Raw genomic sequence first — 19,513 nt, forward strand, 5'->3', positions numbered from 1 at the left:
ATTTGTTTGTTTATTATTCTTTAAAACTGTATTTATTTTTGAGAGAGAAAGAGAGAGAGCACAAGCAGGGGAGGGCCAGAGAGAGAGGGAGAGACAGAATCTGAAGCAGGCTCCAGGCTCGAGCTGTCAGCACAGAGCCCGACTCGGGGCCGGAACCCACGAACCGTGAGCTCTTGACCTGAGCTGCAGTCAGATGCTTAACCGACGAAGCCACCCAAGTGCCCCATAAACAGGGAAATTCTTCATGTCCACTTTGCAACATCATTTAAAGATTATAGGACAGGGGCACCCAGGTGGCTCAGTCAGTTAAGTGTCTGACTCTTGGTTTCAGCTCAGGTCATGTGTCGGGCTCTGTGCTGGGTGTGAGGACTCTTTGAGATTCTCTCTCTCTCCCTCTCTCTCTCTCTCTCTCTCAAAATAAATAAATAAACTTTAAAAAAAATATTGAAGAAAAAAGATTACACGAGATCGACAAGGCATCAGATCGGGGTTTGGCACACAGTGGGTGCTTCGAAACGTACTTCTCGCACCTTCGATGCCAAGGGAATAAACAACCATTTGAGTGAATCCATTTGGCACCTTGGAGCCATGCCCATACTTTCTGGAAACTCCCTCTGCTGAATGAAGAAGAGACAGGGTCACTGGGCAAGGTCACCAAGTTCTGCCCCTTCTAAAGTGTCCTTTCCCCTAGCAGGACGACCCAAGTTGCAGAAGCTGTCCCTATCCAAGATGGACAAAAGTCGTAACTTTACGCTGGAACATTCCAAAAAATCTTTGGTTAACAAAAGACAAGAAAAATAAATATCAACAGATGGATTTCTTTTTAATTCTTGCCCTAAAAATTTATAATAGAAATGTTAAAATTTCTTTTAATTAATTAATTAATTTTAAAGCATACCATGTAGGCAAATATGAGGCATCTCAATGCTAAGATTTGGAGGTCTCCCTTCAAAGAAGCAATAGTTTAAAATCCTTCTCATTCCCCATGGAAAAAAACTTACTTCCTTTCATCCAAACCCAACTCCTTGATTCTCCAAAGGCCACGAGCTGTGGGCATGAGCACCTACCTTTTAAAATGCATGTATTGGGGCACCTGGGTGGCTCAGACAGTTAAGCGTCTGACTTCAGCTCAGGTCACGATCTCACGGTTCATGAGTTCGAGCCCTGCCTCAGGCTCTGTGCTGACAGCTTGGAGCCTGGAGCCTGCTTCAGATTCTGTGTCTCCCTCCCTCTCTGCCCCTTCCTCGCTCTCACTCTGTCCCTCTATCAAAAATCAATAATCTAAAATTTTTAAAATAAAATAAAATAAAATGCATCATTTAACCAACCTGGGCTATTCACACTGCACACGCTGCCTTAGTACACTCCATTCACACAACCCCTCGCTCGCTTCTCAGTTTCTTCCCCTCCATATAATCTTAATGCCCCTATTTATTTCTTGCTTGTTTCTAGGAACACTTTGACTTTTTTATTAAGTCAAAATTAATAGCTTTGCACCCTAAGAATGAGTTACAAAACTGTGTTATTTTTGGAAAGTCCTTCTAAGGTTTGGTTTGGCTGGATTTGATTAGTTTTTTTTTTCTCAATGGTAACCCTGAATTAATGACTGTAGGGAATCTCTGTTAGAACATTGAAGGCTGCCTGGGCTCACACGTGTTTAAAAATGCTTTGTGTGTACGAGCACACACAGGCACAGGAAGGGTGAAGGTCGTAGCTCAAGAATCATGCAGCAGACCTAGCACAAGGGAGCTCTACATCAACAGCAGGTGCCTTCTATCATATTCTATGTTATTGCAAGTCAAGTTGGAGAAAAACTGGAAATTAATTGGAAGAGCCATAAAGACAACATCAGAAACATCACCGCGCTTGCTGTACTCATTTTTTTTCCCAATTAGTTTTTGGAAATACTTGCTTTTCTGTTGTGCTAATTTCCGAGTAATTGTCCACTTTGGAACTCTTACAAAATGGGTAGGTATTTGAGAACCATGATGACCTGTGACCTTTGACCCAAGGTGATCTTTACTGGGGGGGATCCATGAAAGATTGATTTGAGCAGAGCTGAGTTAGACAAACAAGCCATTCACGTACCTTTAAATCCGGAGGCAAATCAGGTAAAAATGTTAGCAACCTTTGTGGCCTGGAATTTCCTGCCCCCATAGTCAGGAATTAGGACGATACTGCTCCTAGCCTCTGCAAGTATCGATGAAGATGTTTCTGGATCTTTCCCTTCAAATGGACCCCTAGAATAATCCAATGGCGCATACGAGGTCCCGTCAACAGGTAAGCTGGCTTCTTGACAAATAACTTTAAAAAAGAATAGAAAAGGGTGCCTTTTACATAATTTAGAGCAATAATTCTAAATATTTCCATCACAGACATATTGAATCAAAGGAATATTCAATCCTTCTTCCAAAGAGTCCAAGTTTTAGGAAGACCTTTAATTAGCGTCAAAACACAGGAAAATGGGAGTTTCTGACGGGGCTGAGTTCCTGGGAGCCATGCAGAGACGACACGATCACAACCTGAGAGAAACTGCCCAGTGCTGTTCTCTAGCGAGGGGTCCTGCGTCAGGGCAGGACAGCAGCTACACGGGACAGCAGTTACAAGCATTTGTGGCTGGCCTTATTGCCACTCCAGAAACTTCAGTCGCTGTGGAATTGCCCAGGCTGGGAGCTACTGACCTTGACGCCTCATTCCCACCATCTCTGAGCCCGCTGACCAAGCTGAGGAGACAAAGTAGGTGGAGAGGGAGGGTTTAGGAGGCAACATGCAGGCTGCACGTTCATTTTCTCTGAGGCGTATTTATATTTAAATGTAGGGGACAAAACCCAACTGGATCACATTAGCAAAAATTTTAAAACAGAGAAGCATCAGGACACCTGGGTGGCTCAGTCAGCTAAGCATCCAAATCTTGGTTTCAGCTCTGGTCATGATGTCACGGTTTGTGGGGTTGAGCCCCGTGACAGGCTCTGTGCCACTAGCACGCAGCCCGTTTGGGATTCTCTCTCTCTCCCTCTCTCTTCTCAAAACAAATAAACTTAAAAAACAAAACAGAAATGCATCGATACTAATGTGATGTCCTACATTATTCACATGCACACCCTCTATGGATTCCTTATTTGCAAATTTCCCTACTCACTAAAATGCATCTGTAACCTCAAAACCGATGCTCAAAGAACTTTCATGGTCATTCACTGACATGCACGAAGTGACGAGTTTGAGTGACCCCACATCCGGGTTCCCAGCCAAGGCAAAACACAGAGAGTCTCTGCCTTCTTGTTTCAGCTCCATACTGTAAACAAATGGCCTCTTGCCAATCTATTTAGCGCAATGTTTTTTGTATTTGTGTGCTTCCTGTTGGTGATTTCACTGTTTAAAATAGCCCCCCACCATAATGCTGCAAGTGTTCTCAAGAGCCAGGAAGCTGTGATGTGTCTTATAAGAAAAAGTACATGTGTTAGAAAAGCTTCATTAGGGCAGGGGCCATAGCGCTGTTGGCCATGAGTTCTATGTTGATGAATCAACAATAGATATCAAATAAAGTGTCTTTAAACAGAAACACACATAAAATAAGAATAGGAATTGGTCAGTTGATAAAAATGCTATAACCAGAAGCTCACAGGAACCTAACCATGTATTTCTCCTAAGAACAATGGTCCTGTTCACTGAGTCAGTGTGTGAAGTGACTTTGTAGAACACTGCCATGAATATTGAGGACCAATTGTACTTAAAATTTCATTTCCTGGGGCACCTGGGTTGGCTCAGTCGGTTAAGCATCCGACTCTTGGTTTCAGCTCAGGTCATGATCTCACGGCTCATGAGTTCGAGCCCCACATTGGGCTCCTCGCTGATAGCACAGAGCTTGCTTGGGATTCCCTCTCTCCCTCTCTCTCTGCCCCACCTCCGTGCTTGCTCTCTCTCTCTCTCGAAATAAATAAAAAAAACTTTTAAAAACTTCTCCTTTCCTGCTTGTTTCAGTTACTATTATAACAAATACTTGGCAACACGATCCTATAACAAGGCTTCTTTTCCATCTACTTAACCATTCCCTTATTGTTGGGCCTTGGGTTGTTTCCGATATTTCAACCTTATAGACAAAGCTGAAGACAGTATATGGTGTAGGCATTCCACAGGGACACTTATCCATCTTATCCTTGTCGGCATCCCCAGCACAAGTCTCAGGGCTTGATATAGAGTTCATCTCAAATAAATGTTTGTTGAGTGAATGAATAATGTCAGGTTGAACGACGATGGTTAAAGACCATCAGTTCAAGATGGAAGCCTTAGCAGGTGCTCAATACATGCCTGTTGTCTGACATATTAACATCTGCTGATCACCCTGTATGTGTCTGTAGCTAACACCAGGCCTGGATTCTTACTCTCATCCTCCTGTTTAATCCACGCCACCTTCTGAGTTAAGTTTGATTAGCCCCATTGTATGTAGAGCCACACAGCTAAGTGGAGCCACCACCGTGCTTCTAGCCCAGGTCTCAGTGACTCCCAATCCCCTGCTCTTTCTGCTGCACCAGGCTGAAGACCTCGGTGTGTGCTGAGCTATGTGGGCACAGCTCTAGAGCCACGGGATCAGGGCGAGTGTATCAGTCAACCTTCTACAGAGCCCGCGGGACATCCAATGCCTGAGGCTCTGCCTTCTCCCCACTCCTTATAATTCTGCCACCTGAAGTCCTCTTTTCTCCCCTAACCACACAAGCTGGACTTGGTGGGTGGCTGTCGCCATGCGTCACTCCTGGGCCTTGCCCTCACAGAGATACTTGGTGGGCACTCAGCCTTCAATGCTGGGGCCCATGTAAACTGAAACTCATACCTGACTTGCCCGTGCTGTGGGAATGGATGTGATGAGGCAAGCAAGGCAGAGCCTATTGGGTTCCAGAAGCTTTTCAAGGTTGAGGTTTTGAACTCCTCTTTTGATTTGAGTGGGTCGGAGTTGGGAGTGGGATGGGGGCAATGTTGGGGCATTCCTTGATACTTATAAAAGTTGAGGCAGAGATGGAAATAAGCTTTGTCCATTTGATCGGCATTTCAAAAATAGAGGGATCACCTCAACTGGTAACTCCCCAGCCAGGGAAGGATGATGGGTATTAGGCATGAACCCGAAGGTTGGTAATTGTTAATAGAATAGCTCAGATATGGTGGCGAGTCCCAGGGCAGGGGTCAGAGGACTCTTGCAACTTCGGAGGCTCACCAGTTGATCTGTCAGTAACCTTTCCCATTTTACAAAACAGCTACACGCCATTCTGTTCTCTGTTTCACGAGGCTGTCAGGAAGGAAAAGAGAAGAGGGTGTTCCCTGTTCTGAGAATGTCTGTGCCTCTTAGCTGTCGGGGGCACTCCCACTCATCTGACGCGCAAGACCCAAGGCGAATGTTTTCCTTCTCTGAAGACTTCTTCGGTGGAACTCTCCCAAAGTAGCCACAACATCCCCTTTGTCATATAGCGCCCCACGTAGACTCATTGTACGCAACAAGCTGTCCTGAAAACACGGGCTTATTGTGTCTGTCTCTCCTGGGGGTAAAGACCATACCTAATCCACTGTCGGTCCCCAGCAACGTCTGCCACGTAGCAGGTGTTCTGCAAGCACTGAACGAATGAGTGGGAAAAGGCAGAGATCAGCATCTTCTTAAGAAGTTGCAGTATCTTTCTGCACGTTTCTTTAAGTGCCCTCAAAATTCACAGTGCTGTCTTGAAGCGTGGAGTCTTTGAAGGGGATGTCAATTCCAGTTTCTCCTACCATGCAGGAACCCTTTTTCAGCATCCCAGAAGAAGTAGTTGTTCCATATCTCCCCCGGACATCCCCAGTGATTGTAAGCAGGGGGAATTATTCGTGAATCCTGCCTTTCTGTGGGTACTCTGACTTCTTCATTACCAAGGGCCCTGAGGTTCTGGAAGATGGGGAAACAATCACAGTTATAACAATCATGCTTTGTTGATGGAAACGTTCATTATACAGCCAACAGTGAGTACTGATGCACCATGTACTCTTCTTGGTGCTTAATTCACTGAATCTTCATTCCACCCTCCACCAACCCTACAGAATGGTATGATTGTTATCTTCACTTCACAGACAGGAAATTTGAGGCCCAGAGAGGTGAAAAAAAAATAATAACTTGCCGAAGGCCACACAGTAAACTGCAGAGCTAGGGTCAGAACCCAGGTGATCTAGCTCTAGAACCCGTACTCTAACTACCGACCTCTGCTTCTCCATAGAAGTGAGTCAACGATGTTTAGGGTGCACGATGCACTTGGCATTACATCGGCCCTTTTCCATATATGAACTCTGTCATCACTGGGGACAATCCTGTGACTCAGACAAGCGAGTGTCCCCATGGAACAGGTAAAGCAACATTCCAACCCCCACCCCCTATGATACGTGTCACGAGTCCCGTAGGTTGGCTAGGACCACCCCACGAACATTGCCTTGGATAGAAGGAGACGGTGTCTCAGAAAACACTTCTTCCTGGCTACACAGAAATGTAGTTTCTATGAATTCATTTTGGACCTGTCAACATATACCGGGAACGTCCAAGGAGTCTCTTTTCTGCTCTTAGCCTCAGTTTTCTCACTTATGAAATTTGGAGACCAGACCAGGGCTCTAAGACCCTGTCTTACCCTGGCATCGGGCTCTGCTGCCCTGAGGTCTATGCGAGAAGAGAAGGGCAGGGGGAGATGGAGGGGAGGGAGGAGGTGGGTGGAGTTGGCAGTTACCGGAGAGGCAGCAGAGCCCCCAGGTCTTAGAAATGGGCAGAGGAGAAGAATCTACAAAGAGCGGTAAAAGCAAAAAGGGGAGAGAGATCCCACAATCTCCTGGCAACACCCTCAAGATTCTGTTCCCTACCCCCATTCAGTCTAGAACACACCCTTCCCACACCTTCTGATAGAAACTGGGCTAGGGGACGCCTGGGTGGCTCAGTCGGATGAGCATCCGATCTTGATTATGGCTCAGGTCATGATCTCACTGCTCCAGAGTTTGAACCCCACCTCAGGCTCTGCACTGACAGCGTGGAGCCAGCTTGGGATTCTCTCTCTCTCCCTCTCTCTCCCCGTCCCCGATCGGAATCTCCTGGTGATTCCCTCAAGGTTCTGTTCTCTACCCCCCTTCAGTGCTGATCACTGCCTTCCCAGACCTTCTAATCGAAGCTGGGCCAGCCCCGTTTCCAGGCAGCGGGGGGAGCCGGCGGCAGGCATATCTCAACGCTCCACAGGTGAGCGGCTCCTCCCAGCCTCCCCGCCGGACCCCCTGCCCCGCGGTCCTCCTTTTGCCAGCTGCCCTCGGAGGACAGAAGTCACCCCAGGGGACTCCAGGTGGGCAGGGTGGCCCTGAGTTTAGCTGAGGTTTAACACCCGCCTGGAGGGCAGGTGCGCCAGGCTGCTCTCCGACAAAGCACCTTCCCTGCGTGGGAAGGGCCCCTCAGCTTTCCACGGCCCCAGACAATGCTGAGAAGCCCATTTTTGCGAGTCGCTCAAGGTTTGGGACCCTCCTCCGCAGCTCACATTCAAACCACACCGTGCACACCCTGTGTGGTGGGCTGGGAGGCAGGAGACATCAGGCCGCACAGCTGAGAGCCCCTACCCTGTGCACCCTCTCTGAAGAGGGAGAAAAGAGGCGCTAAGACCTGGGCCCCCTCCCTCTCTGCTCATCCCTCCCAAAAGGGTGAGGAGGAGAATTACCTTTCAGCCCTCCTCTGGGCCAGCCTGGACGGCTGGTGTCATCGCCTGCATTCCCCGGGGTGTTCGTCGGGGTGACACTGAACGCTCAAGGTCAGGGTCTGGCCTGCCTCCCGTACTCAGCACTGAGGCCCCCACACCCGCGGGTTTGATTTTGACGAGACGAGGCGGCAAATGGGAAAACATTACGCTCTTCCTCAGGTGGGTCTTGAAGTAGAAACTTGGGACAAGGGTGTTCGAAACCAGAGGCCAGAGGGCTGAGCCGGGCCCCGCAAGCCAACCTGAGCAGCAATAAGGCTGAGACTTGAACCTCCATCGGCCCACTCCCGCGTCTGTGACTCGGCTGGCCCAACCCAGAGGGAAACGATGTGTGAACCCCACCGCTGCTAACTCACCATCGGGACGAATGGCGGCGGCCCTAACTTACCCCCTCCCCGACTCCAGCACTGGCCACGGGGAGGGTACAGGGTCCAGTGCATACCATGCTCCCAACGCTTTAGGAGAGGGACCCACATAACCCATCACCCAACCGAAAAAGAGAGGCTTCCAGCTCCAGCCCCCCCTCCCCCACTCCACCCCTCAGGGCCTCAATCTGCTCGGCTACAAAACAGGGGTAAGAATAGCCCTTTCAATGAAATGACTATAAAGCCCGGGACGTGCACCCCCGTTTACAAAGGTGGGCGCTGAGCACCCCCATTGAGAGAGAGGAGAAGCCAACCAAAACTGTTTCACAGCTAAAACGGCTCCTGGAGGAGACAGGGCCCAGGGGCTGGTTGGAGGGTATTATCGGGGCCCAGGTGAGCTCACGGGGGTGATGCTGCTCAGCTGGGGCAGGAGGGGAAGCGGGGGGCTGGGGGCTCCGGCTCTCAGAGTCATCAATTGTCTGTCGCCCTGCTCCCTCACGCATGTGGCAGGCAGAGATAAATTAACGGCAATCAACAATAAGACTTCAACTTTCTAATGAACTTGGTGGAGTGCACCTTCTATTTTTAACTGGCCCAATTTCTCGGTCACATCACATGACTCCTATTGTCTTGGCTGAGAATTATGAGAAACAGAGAGAGAGAGAGAGAGAGAGAGAGAGAGAGGGAGGAGAAAGTGAAACTGGGCCATATTTTTTAGTTCAGCAAGGTGACAAACTCTCTTAGTTGCATGTGTATTTTCTCTTTCATTTGCAATTTGCTAAGTAGCTTTAGAGAAAAACAGTGACTTCTTCTTCTACAGTGCTCTATTTAAGGAAACAAAGAGCTAGAAAATGACCTGATTGTGGTCACATAGAAAGTTCTGAACTAAATAAGAAGTTGCTTTGGAGACTGTGTCGATGATTTAGTTCCATTTACCTTCAGGGGTCTCGGAAGCTTTTTGGGTTTGGAGATGGGGTGGGCTTAGCTCACATTTTTACCACTCGTGTAATATTTCCCGTCATATTGGGCAGCGCCCTGGTGTAGTGGCAAGAATATTGGCTTAAGCTTGGAATGAAACTATTCTCTGCCTTTCTTGACCAGCGTGGGCTGACATGGGAAACTCTGGTGGCATAGATGCGTTCCCTGCGTATTATGTCATTCCCTCGATCTCCACGAATGACTCTCCAGGGCAAGTGTCAATGTCTTGAAGACAACCTGCAACTCATAGCTCCAGCATCCCTGAGGCTGAAGGGAGGAGATCTCGTTGTTTCTCATCTGTTTCCCAGGAAAGAGAACCAAAGTGGTTCCTTAAAATTCATCGGTTTCAACAAGTTAGCTTAACTACACAGATTCTGAATTACTCAACTTCGGAGTCGCCTAAACATTTGAAATCTGAATGCCCTTGTTAGGAAGTTGGAAATCTTAAGAAGCTGCCCCTTTGGCATTATCAGTAGGTCCCTAATTCTGGACCTTCTGTGTTTAAGTCCACGATTCCCGAACTGTGGGTTGAGGTGCCCCGAGGCCCACAGCAAACTCAGGGAAGCACTGAAGAGTATTTTGTATCTTGGAGCAGTTCCTGACATCCGTTAGACATCACACAAACCACGTGCTTTGTGGTCGTTCCTTCCTGCAACAGTAGATTGTGCTACATTCCTTTCAACGACATCTTATCCTCGCAAAGCGGGGTTTGGGGGTTCAGTGATAACGGGCAGATGAAGTGTGAAAGTCACTGTGAGACAGGAAACGAAGATGTTACTGTCCAATCAGATGCCAGGATCAGAGAAGCTGCATGGCACCTAAAAGGCTCACATGCTGTTCGCTGTATTTATTCAAGAATGAGATAAAAATGGTTCTTTTACTTTCAATTTATGGGTGTGATTATTTCAGGTGGGTACTAATTTGTTAGGAGATAAATGATTATTAAGTTATCGGCTAGAACTACTTAATAAACAGAACTGTTAGGTATTTCTTTTGGTCTATGGGCACCATGAGCCAAAATGGTTTGGGAAACCCATAAGCTAGCTTACAACTCCGGAGGTGGCCTTTCAGCTTCTTATAAAGGTCTCTTCAAGTGCAATGGAAACTATTATAAATATTGTGGCAAGTTGTATTTGCCCCCCAAAAGCCCCCAGCAATATTTCTAGTCCCATTCTGTTTTCTAGAAACTTGCCTCTCCTCTCATTACAAGGTTGAGCTTAATTTCCCTTGTCTTTTGAACAAGAGTCAAGTTTTTTACAATTATCTTTTTAATGTTTATTTATTTTTGAGAGAGACAGAGCATGTGTGGGAGAGGGGCAGAGACACAGAATCTGAAGCAGGCTCCAGGCTCTGAGCTGTCAGCATACAGCCCAACGCAGGGCTCAGTCTCACAAACCATGAGCTCATGACCCGAGCCAAAGTCAGACACTTAACTGCCTGAGCCACGCAGGCACCCCTGAACATGAGTCAGGTTCAATGACTCCCTTCTAACGAAAGCTACTGAATACAATGTACAGAAGCCATGCTGGGTGACTCTTAAGGCCAGGTTGAAAAGATGATGAGGCTTCGGCCTGCCTTTCTCTTCGGATGCCCGCCCTGGGAACCCAGCCACCATGCTGTGAGGGAGCCCAAGCAGCCCATGTGGAGAGGAACTGAGACCCCCCTCAGCCAGCATCAGCCGCCCCTACTTATCCAAGTCTTTACCAAACAAGCCTTCAGATGATTACAGCCCCAAGCTTGGAGTCTGGCAGCTAAGGCTCCAAACACTATGAAGCAAAAATAAGCCATCCTCTCTGTGCCCTATTAGAATTCCTGACCCAGAGATCAGTGAGCATAATAAATGGTTGTGTTAAGCCTCTGAAATTTGGGGTACTTTGTCACGCAGCATTAGATAACCCAAGCGAGTATGATGGACACGTATGAGATGCCTATCCAGCCCAGGAACTACTAGCTTCTCCAGCTCTTCTCTGGAATTCTCTCCATATACACTCACCCCATCCATATAACCACAGAGAGGACACCCCCCCCCCCCAAACACCTTACTTGCACCAGGTAACTCCACCCCTCTGGCCAAGAGGATTGGACCAGGAGTAACAACCTGACCAAACAAAGTCAATCCCAGTCTTGTCTCAGGAATTTGGAACTGAGAGGGAGATTGGTGCTTCTGTTGTCACTGGTTCCCTTGACGTGTAACTTCAGGAGTTTCGGGGCAGCCATCTTGGACGCCACATAGACTGGCAAGCAGAGACAGAAGAAGAAACAGACACACAGGGCAAAGCAGAGGTAAGAGGGAGAAAGTGTGCTGCCCCAGATCTCGGAAGGACTTGCAGTTCTGGACTCCAGTTCTTCCTGAGGCTCCAGAGAGCAACCTCCAAGCCATTTCTTTAAAATAAATTCCCCGTGTTTTGTTTACATTTGCTAGGATTTGTTTCTGCAGCCTCAGGGTATTTTTCACATCTACCCAGCACTTTACAGCCCACTGAGGCTCTTTATCTGCATGATCTCATACAATCCTGACCAGAACTCTGTAAGAGGTATATGTTACCCCCCCATCATCGAGAAGAAGAAACAGAGGTCCAGAGGAAGCTACGGGAGTAAGGCTCACAGGTGGAAAGCAGACATTAAACCAGAACTAGAACCTGTCTTCTGTCTCCAAATGCCAAGCTGTGTTTGGGGGATATTTCTTCCTTCTGCTCTGTAGAAGTGGGGAGGTGACATCTGGTTTGTCTCCGAAACCAACCATATGTCCACAGTGTTTTCCTGCTGCTTCATAAGACTCAGGGATGCCCAGCATTCAGGCCAGTCCTTGGGAAACCAGACCCTCAGCCAAGGATACAGGGTGCCTAGTGCCCAGTGCCCGGCACCCAGAGAGCTCAGTACCCAAAAGGAGCCCGGTGGGCACTGTAGATGCTCCAGACAAGCGACTCCTCCAGTCTGAGGTGGCCGGAGATGCTGCCCAAAGGAAATGGCATGGGAAGTTCAGGAGCACTTGGATACGTCCAAGGTGAGGGTGGGGGGGGGAGGGAGATCATACTCCAAAATTGCCTTTTTCTTTCCAGGACCTTCTCAGGTTCTTCAGTAACAAGAAACCTGAAGCTTTGAATCCTCAAGGACTTCAACTCTCCCCGAGAAAGTCTGCTGAAGGAAGCATCTAGTTCAGCCTCCAACCGATGAATGAGACCCCTCTGCCGAATCCCAGCAACGCTCTAATCTCCTGCTGTCAAACAAGGGGCGGGGGCCACGGGGCGTGGGAAGCACATGAGCAGAGAACGACCTGGGTTCAAGTCCTGATTGTGCCACACATTCCTGCTGGTCCCTACATAAGTCACTTAACATGTCTCAACCTCAATTTCCTCCTCTCTCCCCTTCAACTGAGATGTTGTTTGTTCAACCCAGAAAAAAGGTAGGTGAAGTGTCCAACATCCGTCATAGTGAACGCTCAGCAAAGTCTAACATTTAAATGACCTCGTCTGACAGCCCATCCAATCTTTGTTTGGTCCTTATTGTTAGAAATGCTTTCTTCTATGTGGATGAGCTAAGCTCTGCCTGCCCGGAATGCCCACCGCTGGCCCTGCCTCTGCCTCCAGAGCCCCCCGAAGGACAGCCCTCAAGCCCCCAACCTTCCTGCACACACCACTGCTTCCTGCCTCCACCCTCAGACTGGTCCCTTCCCTGCTCCCCACAGTCAGACTGTGGAAGCTGCAGACTGCCGGTGTGTTCCTGGGGGAGCCTGCGCACATTGAAAGCCTTGTTTGCATGGAAACTTCCTCACTGAGTCGGGTCAGCAGCTTCTGTCAACACAGCCCTCAGATAAGATGCTGTAACTCAGAATGTTTGGCTCAATAGACATCTGCTACGCCCGAATCATACGTCCCGTGCTAGCGGCCTCCAAAAGGCAATTTCAGATCTCCCCATCCTTCTCTCCCCTTCTCTCCCATGCCCGGCCTCCCCACTGCACAAATAGAAGCCAAAGGGAAAGGTCCAATTATTCCATGGAGATTTAGCTACTGTATTGACAAAACTCAGCGTTAATTCCCAGAAAGCATTCAAGCCCTGGGGTGGGGGCAGGGTGGGGGCAGGGAGAGCCCGCTGGATAACTGGGTGAGAGTCATAGCCGCTTTTCAGCCGAATCTGACCTAGTTTAATGAAATCAGGTCATCTGTGAGCTCTTCATTACCCTCAGACTAAACAGGACCCAACAGAGCAGCCAATGTCCCTGGCCTTTCTGAATTCTGCTCATTCGCATTATGACATTTTGATGTTGGGTCTTAATGCGTGTTGACTTAGTGGCTGGGCCCCTGCAAAGGTAGTAAACAGGCAGGAAAGTAAACAAGAGGGCTGATGTTAAAAGCACACACACACAAAGGCAGTGTAAATACCCCAGGTCCCCAGCCTGCATCCTCAGGGAAGCCAGCAGACAAAAGGCGTCACGAGTGTCTGTGACTATTATCGCTGATGGACGGACGGGACTCACCTATTATCCTGCCGGCTCTTCAGCTGGAACTCGCGGCTTCAGCAGATCTTCGGGGCAGGGGGTGGGCTGGGAGGGAAATGAAATTGTCAGTTTAGGGATGGTAGATTGGATTCAAGGGCAAATTGCTCTCTGGCAACAACTGCAGAGGACAGGGACAGTCACTCCTCTTGAGACCGTCCTGTGGGCTGGTGATGGCTTTATTTCATCTGCTGTCCCGATCTGCATTTTCCGGAAACCGAAGCCCGTGGCCTGGGAGTCTGCAAAGGAACCGTCTTCTCTCGGTGGATGCTTATTAATGGGATGACTATTTACGGAAGTAAATGATATGTGTGACTTCCCGGTCCCTATCAGAAGCGTCACAGCCTGTCAACCTCAGAAAGGGCAGGATGCTCCATCCCTGATACGCACAGCAAGCGCTTCAGTACAGAGGTGGCCCAAGGACTGAGGGTTCGGGGAGTGGTCACAGTTTTAACTGAAGATGAACTTCACGGGCACAGACTGGCTCAGGCGGACAGCCAAGGGAGGCAGGAGGGAATTCGCGCACACGCTGGCTATTCTCTGGAGTCCGTAGTAGTCCGGAGTGGGGTTGAGAGTCTCACATGGTGATGAATTTGGTCTGGGTTCTGGCTGTTGCCTGTTGAGCAATGGCTCCCGGTGGGAAAACGCCGTCCCCTCACCCTCCCTTCCCGAAGGCTCCTTGCCTTCGGGGAAACACTCCTCGTCAGTTACCTCATTGACGTGCCCAGCCCCTGTGGAGAGAGGCCTGAGGGCTCACAGTGTAGACTGGAAGAAGTGAAATACCGTGCCCTAAGGGTGACCTGAGCAAGGAGTGTCACTTGTCTGGCTTTTAGTTTTTCCATGTGCTTCCCCACAACATTTCTAAGGCTCTTCTATGAAGTTCGTTCTGATTCTACAGAGTCCTAAAACCATTCTCTGCCTCGGTTCCCCGGGCCCCCATACTCCTTTTCAGAGCAGGTGTGCCCTGCAGAAGCCATCTCTGTGGTCTTTTGGGATCCGCCACTGGCCTCGGCCGCCTTAATGCCAGGCTCGGACGCTGACCTGCTCCCTCCCAGGGCCACCACTTGAGAGTAGTGCTTGCCCTGGGTCTATTGTTTCCTTTAGCGATTGGTAGACACAGTTGGCCACAGAAGAAAACCAGTTTCTTTCCCCAAAGCAAGGGATTGCAAGCTGGTCCACTCCATGACTCTACAGAGCCGAAGGGATGGAAGGCGTTGGGTCTGCCCCCGCGCCTGGCCTGACAACCAAAGTTAGACTGTCCAGAGAAGCAAAATCCTGCCGTCAGAATGACGGCTGAGATTCTGGCTTTAACCCCTCTGTACTATCTAATCGGGAAAATGGCAGGATCGGGTTTCCTGTTTTATTGGCATTCGATAATATATATTCAGTGACCATGTCTGCAGCGAGGCAATTGGTTTAAAAGGGGGTTATAAGGATTGACTTGTATTTAAGTGCTTAGAATTCCAGAATGGTAATTATCTCGATGTGCATCCTAATTTATAGGAACTCCAAAGAGCTCAACAGCATATAAATTTGAGCCTGTCTAAATGAGTCTCTGAAAGAACATCTATAATCAGAGAGGCAGAAAAAACACTTTGCCAAAAGAAAGGCTAGAGAAGTTCAGTCCAGTGGTTCTCAAACATTTAACCACAGAATCTTGTGGTTGAGATAAAAGCTTCCATGAAAACCAAATACATAAAACAGACCCAAGGGGTCTGCTCGGGTAGAAGCGGAGGAAGGGCCCAGAGCCCTGCCTCTTTTTCCCTCTTTCAGCCCCTTCCCCAGGCCATCAAGGCTCAAGGCACCCATGGAACGTCTGGGGCTCTGACAAATGCGTTGAGAAGCAACAACCTACTACAAGCTCCTCAGTTTATAGATGAGGAGACTATAGGGACTGCGAGCGACGCTCACTCACCATTACATTAAGTGCCCACTTTTCAATGCTGCCCCAACCAATCTTCATTATTTACTTGCATTCAGGAGTTAACTTTAAAAGTGTCTTTTTCAGAGACGCCTGGGCGGCTCAGTTGGTGGAGTGTCCGACTTCAGCTCAGGTCATGATCTCGTGGTTCATGAGTTCAAGCCCCATGTCAGACCGTGCTGACAGCTCAGGACTCGGAGCTGGCTTCAAATTCTGTGTCTCCCTCTGCCGCTCGCCCACTCACGCTCTTTCTCTCTCTCTCTCTCTCTCTCAAAAATCAATAAACATTAAAAAAATGAAAGCGCCTTTTCCAGAACTGAAACAAAGTTTTATCAATAAGATGAACAGGCATAACAATGCTGGTGGAGGAAAGGCAGCTGACCCAGAATTAGCAAGTGGAGGTACATTACCTTAGATAAGTCTTTTTCTTTCTGGAAACTATTCTTTTCATTTGGAGACGCTAAACTCAGTGACTTCGAGGCTCATACAGACTTTAAGGCTAAATAGCATGGATTTAGATCTTCAAGGTCATCTCTTCTTTATTCTCCTATAAATGATTCCTTTGAATTAGATGACATAGCTAAAGTAGAAAACTCAATAGAAAGATCAGAAAACACAATTATGGAATCTTTGAACTGTTTTGTTGTGTGTGTGTGTATATATATATATATATACATATATATGGATGTGTATATGAAAATATGGGAAATGAAATATATAGCCAATGAAATGTGAGTATATATCCAAAAGAATTGGAAAATAAGACATAAAAGATGAAATGTTGGGATCAATCCACAATATTCAACATCTGACTAATGCTATTTACAGGAAGACAAAACAGGAGAAAATTATTACAGACATAATTATTTTTTTACTTATTATTTATTTATTTATTTATTTTAATGTTTATTTATCTTTGAGACAGAGAGAGAGCACAAGTAGGAGAGGGGCAGAGAGAGAGAGGGAGACACAGAGTCTGAAGCAGGCTCCAGGCTCTGAACTGCCAGCACAGAGCCCAATGCAGGGCTCGAACCCACGAACCATGAGATCATGACCTAAGCTGAAGTTGGACATTCAACCAACTGAGCCACCAAGGTGCCCCAGACATAATTATTTTAAAGAAAAATTCCTAGAAGGGAAGGGCATGATGAGCTCCAGGATCAAAAGTATACAAGAAAGAAAAGAAAAAAAAAAAAAAAAAGACCGATCTTCAGTGTAAAGTTTCAAAATACTGAGATAGGGAAAGGTCTTAAAACTTCCACTAGTTAAATAGGAAAAAAAAAAAAAAAAAAAAAAAAAAAGCTTCCAGGGAAGAACATTAAATTCTATCCAAAGGATTGGGGATCAGAATGGCATCAGACTTCTCAATAGCAATATAAAATATTAGAAAATAAACAATGCTTTCAGGGGCACCTGGGTGGCTTAGTCAGTTAAGTGTCCGACTTTGGCTCAGGTCATGATCTCACAGCTCCTGAGTTCCAGCCCTTCGTCGGGCTCTGTGCTGACAGCTTGGAGCCTGGAGCCTGCTTCACATTCTGTCCGTCCCTCTCTCTCTCTGCTCCATCCCACTAGCCCTCTGTCTCTCAAAAATACACGTTAAATTTTTTTTTAAAAAAACAGAGAGAATGCTTTCGTATTTCTGAGAGAAAGTGATTTTCAACATAGATCTCTATACCCAGCCAAACTAGCTAAATAATGTAATGATTGAATACAGACAATTTTTGTTACGCAAGAATTCAAAAATTTTACATCCCATACACCATTTCCTAGAAAGCTGGCATGGGTTATGCCACATCAAAACAGGGGATTAAACAACAGAACAGATCGGTAGATAGATAATGAGAGAGAGAGAGAGAAAGTGAGAGAAAGGTGAGTCATCAGCTGAACAAATGAATAGGAGCAGGTCAGCCAACACAGAAAGGCAGCAATGATAAGTCACACACCGCAGGCAAAATAGGCTAGGGTGTGCTGGGGCTTATAACTACACAGTTTTATTTCTTGCTACATGTCCATCGTGGGTTGGTTATAGCTCTACTTCGTGTCATCTCTGCTCCAGATCTAAGTGGAACATCCTCTATCTGAAATGTTGACAGCCGTCCTGGCAGGGGATAAAAGAGGCCACAGCAAGCCATACTCTGGCTCTAAGATTTCTTCTCAGAAGTGATACACGTGTGCACACATGCACACACACACAGACACACACACCCCTTCTACTCACATTTCATTGGCCAAAGCAGGTCACAGGACCAAACCTGATATATGGGACTCAGAGATCTAATCTTCTCCAAGAAGGGGCAGTGAATATGTTTTAACATACAGTCTACTTCATCCCAGAATGACAGCTGCATATCAGGCTTAAAACTCAGTCCAAATTAGAACACAAGACAAAGGGCAATGAGAGTGTTCCAGAGGTGGGAAAATGCAACTGATAAATGGTCTGCTTCATACAAGCACTTGCAAAACACAATTGATAAACCTTAATGATTTTAAGAAATTAAAAATAGGTACATAGTCTTATGCAGAGAATTACTAGCTCCAGAAAAAACACAAAAAAATTATTGCAAAAGAAGAGCATTCATAATATACTACTGGCTCTTCAGGGAGCAACGTTTTCATAGTAAAAAAGTAAATACTGACTATTGATTTAACTACAGATTACAAAGTAATTATATTGGGAGGATAGAAAGAGAGGAAGTGAAGGCTATAGTTATAAGAGATTTAAATCCTCAACTCTACTAAAGTAACCTCAAGGCTAAACATATTCTTCCTGGATTCTGATTCTGTAATATCTCACTCTGGACGTGCTCCATCAAGAATCAGTAACGCATAGTAATCAACCAGTGGTGTGCCGGCAGTCAATATGGATAATGCCTAGCATTAATAAATTTAAAAATAGCAATATAAGCACATAGAAGATGGAAATAAATCACGTAAAGACCAACGTAAAGTGTTGAAACTGGTTGCTTTTAAGGAACAAAATCAGAAAGTGAGAGGCAGAACAAGGGATTTTTGTTGTTGTTAGAACAACGTACATTTTACGTTAACAAAAATACAGGTAAAACACAAAAATAAAATATAGCCTGCTACCTCTGATTCATTTTCGAAGTCAGCAGGGTATACATCATAAATAAATAATAAAATACTTACACTTAAATGATTAATTTTCAAGGCATCCAGACATAATAAATTGAACCTGACGTTATAACCATCTTGGCAGTAATGGAATCTTTCTTTGATGATTCAGGAGGCACTTTAAGGACCTGGCAATGACCTAAGGTCATTTCTCTGGGCATCTTTCCTCATTCTCTCCTGATTTGTTAGTCTTGTAGGAATTGATTTCATGTTGGCCGTTCCAAAATTCCGAAGAATCTCTTTGGTAAATGCAAAACCCCTTTCAAGGCTCTACAAACTCTGCTGGAAATGTCTTGGCTTTCCCTTTGCTCCATGGCTGAGTGGGGAAGAGTGGAGGGCTTCTGGCCAGTCACAGGGCCAAGCTATGCGAACCCAGCTGCGGAAATCAAACGGAGAGGAGACAACCTGGCTTCCTCGAGGGAGAAAGTACTGAAATACCCAAAGTCACTCAGGAAATTTGGAAACCGTGGGCCCGTGGTGCCCAAACATCACCGTGTGGTAAGTACAGCCAAGCTCTTCAAACTAGGAAATTTCTTGGGAGTTGTTTTGTCTGCTCCCAAAAAGCTGGGCTGATGTGCATAGCTTTCAACAGATCTTACCTGGAAAACAAAATACGGTCAATCTCTCACGTAAGTTCACTGTATGATACGTCCATGTGATAATACCTTACACAAATATTAAAAATCACATTACAGAAAAATCCCTGCCATCATGGTAAAATATTCATGATGTGCTAAGTTTAAAAAGCAGAAATAAATTGATAACTAATATAAGGAGCTAACATCGAAAATGTACGAGGGACTCCTACAACTCAGTAGCAAACAAAAATGAGCATAAGATCCGAATCGACATTTTTCCCAAAGAAGACATACAGATGGCCAACAGGTACATGAAAGAATGCTCA

The 19,513-nt window shown here is 46.7% G+C and overlaps 1 long non-coding RNA gene across 1 annotated transcript; it reads right to left on the reverse strand.

The window, feature by feature from the left end:
• Positions 1–2,451: 2,451 nt before the first annotated feature.
• Positions 2,452–13,805, reverse strand: LOC115511106. Its single transcript, XR_003967946.1, has 3 exons — positions 13,539–13,805; positions 4,826–5,899; positions 2,452–2,723 (listed from the first exon to the last, which is right to left on the reverse strand). It is a non-coding gene; the product is annotated as an uncharacterized LOC115511106 (long non-coding RNA).
• Positions 13,806–19,513: the final 5,708 nt, after the last annotated feature.

Source organism: Lynx canadensis, chromosome A3 (assembly GCF_007474595.2).
Source record: "Lynx canadensis isolate LIC74 chromosome A3, mLynCan4.pri.v2, whole genome shotgun sequence".
Taxonomy (NCBI): Eukaryota; Metazoa; Chordata; class Mammalia; order Carnivora; family Felidae; genus Lynx; species Lynx canadensis.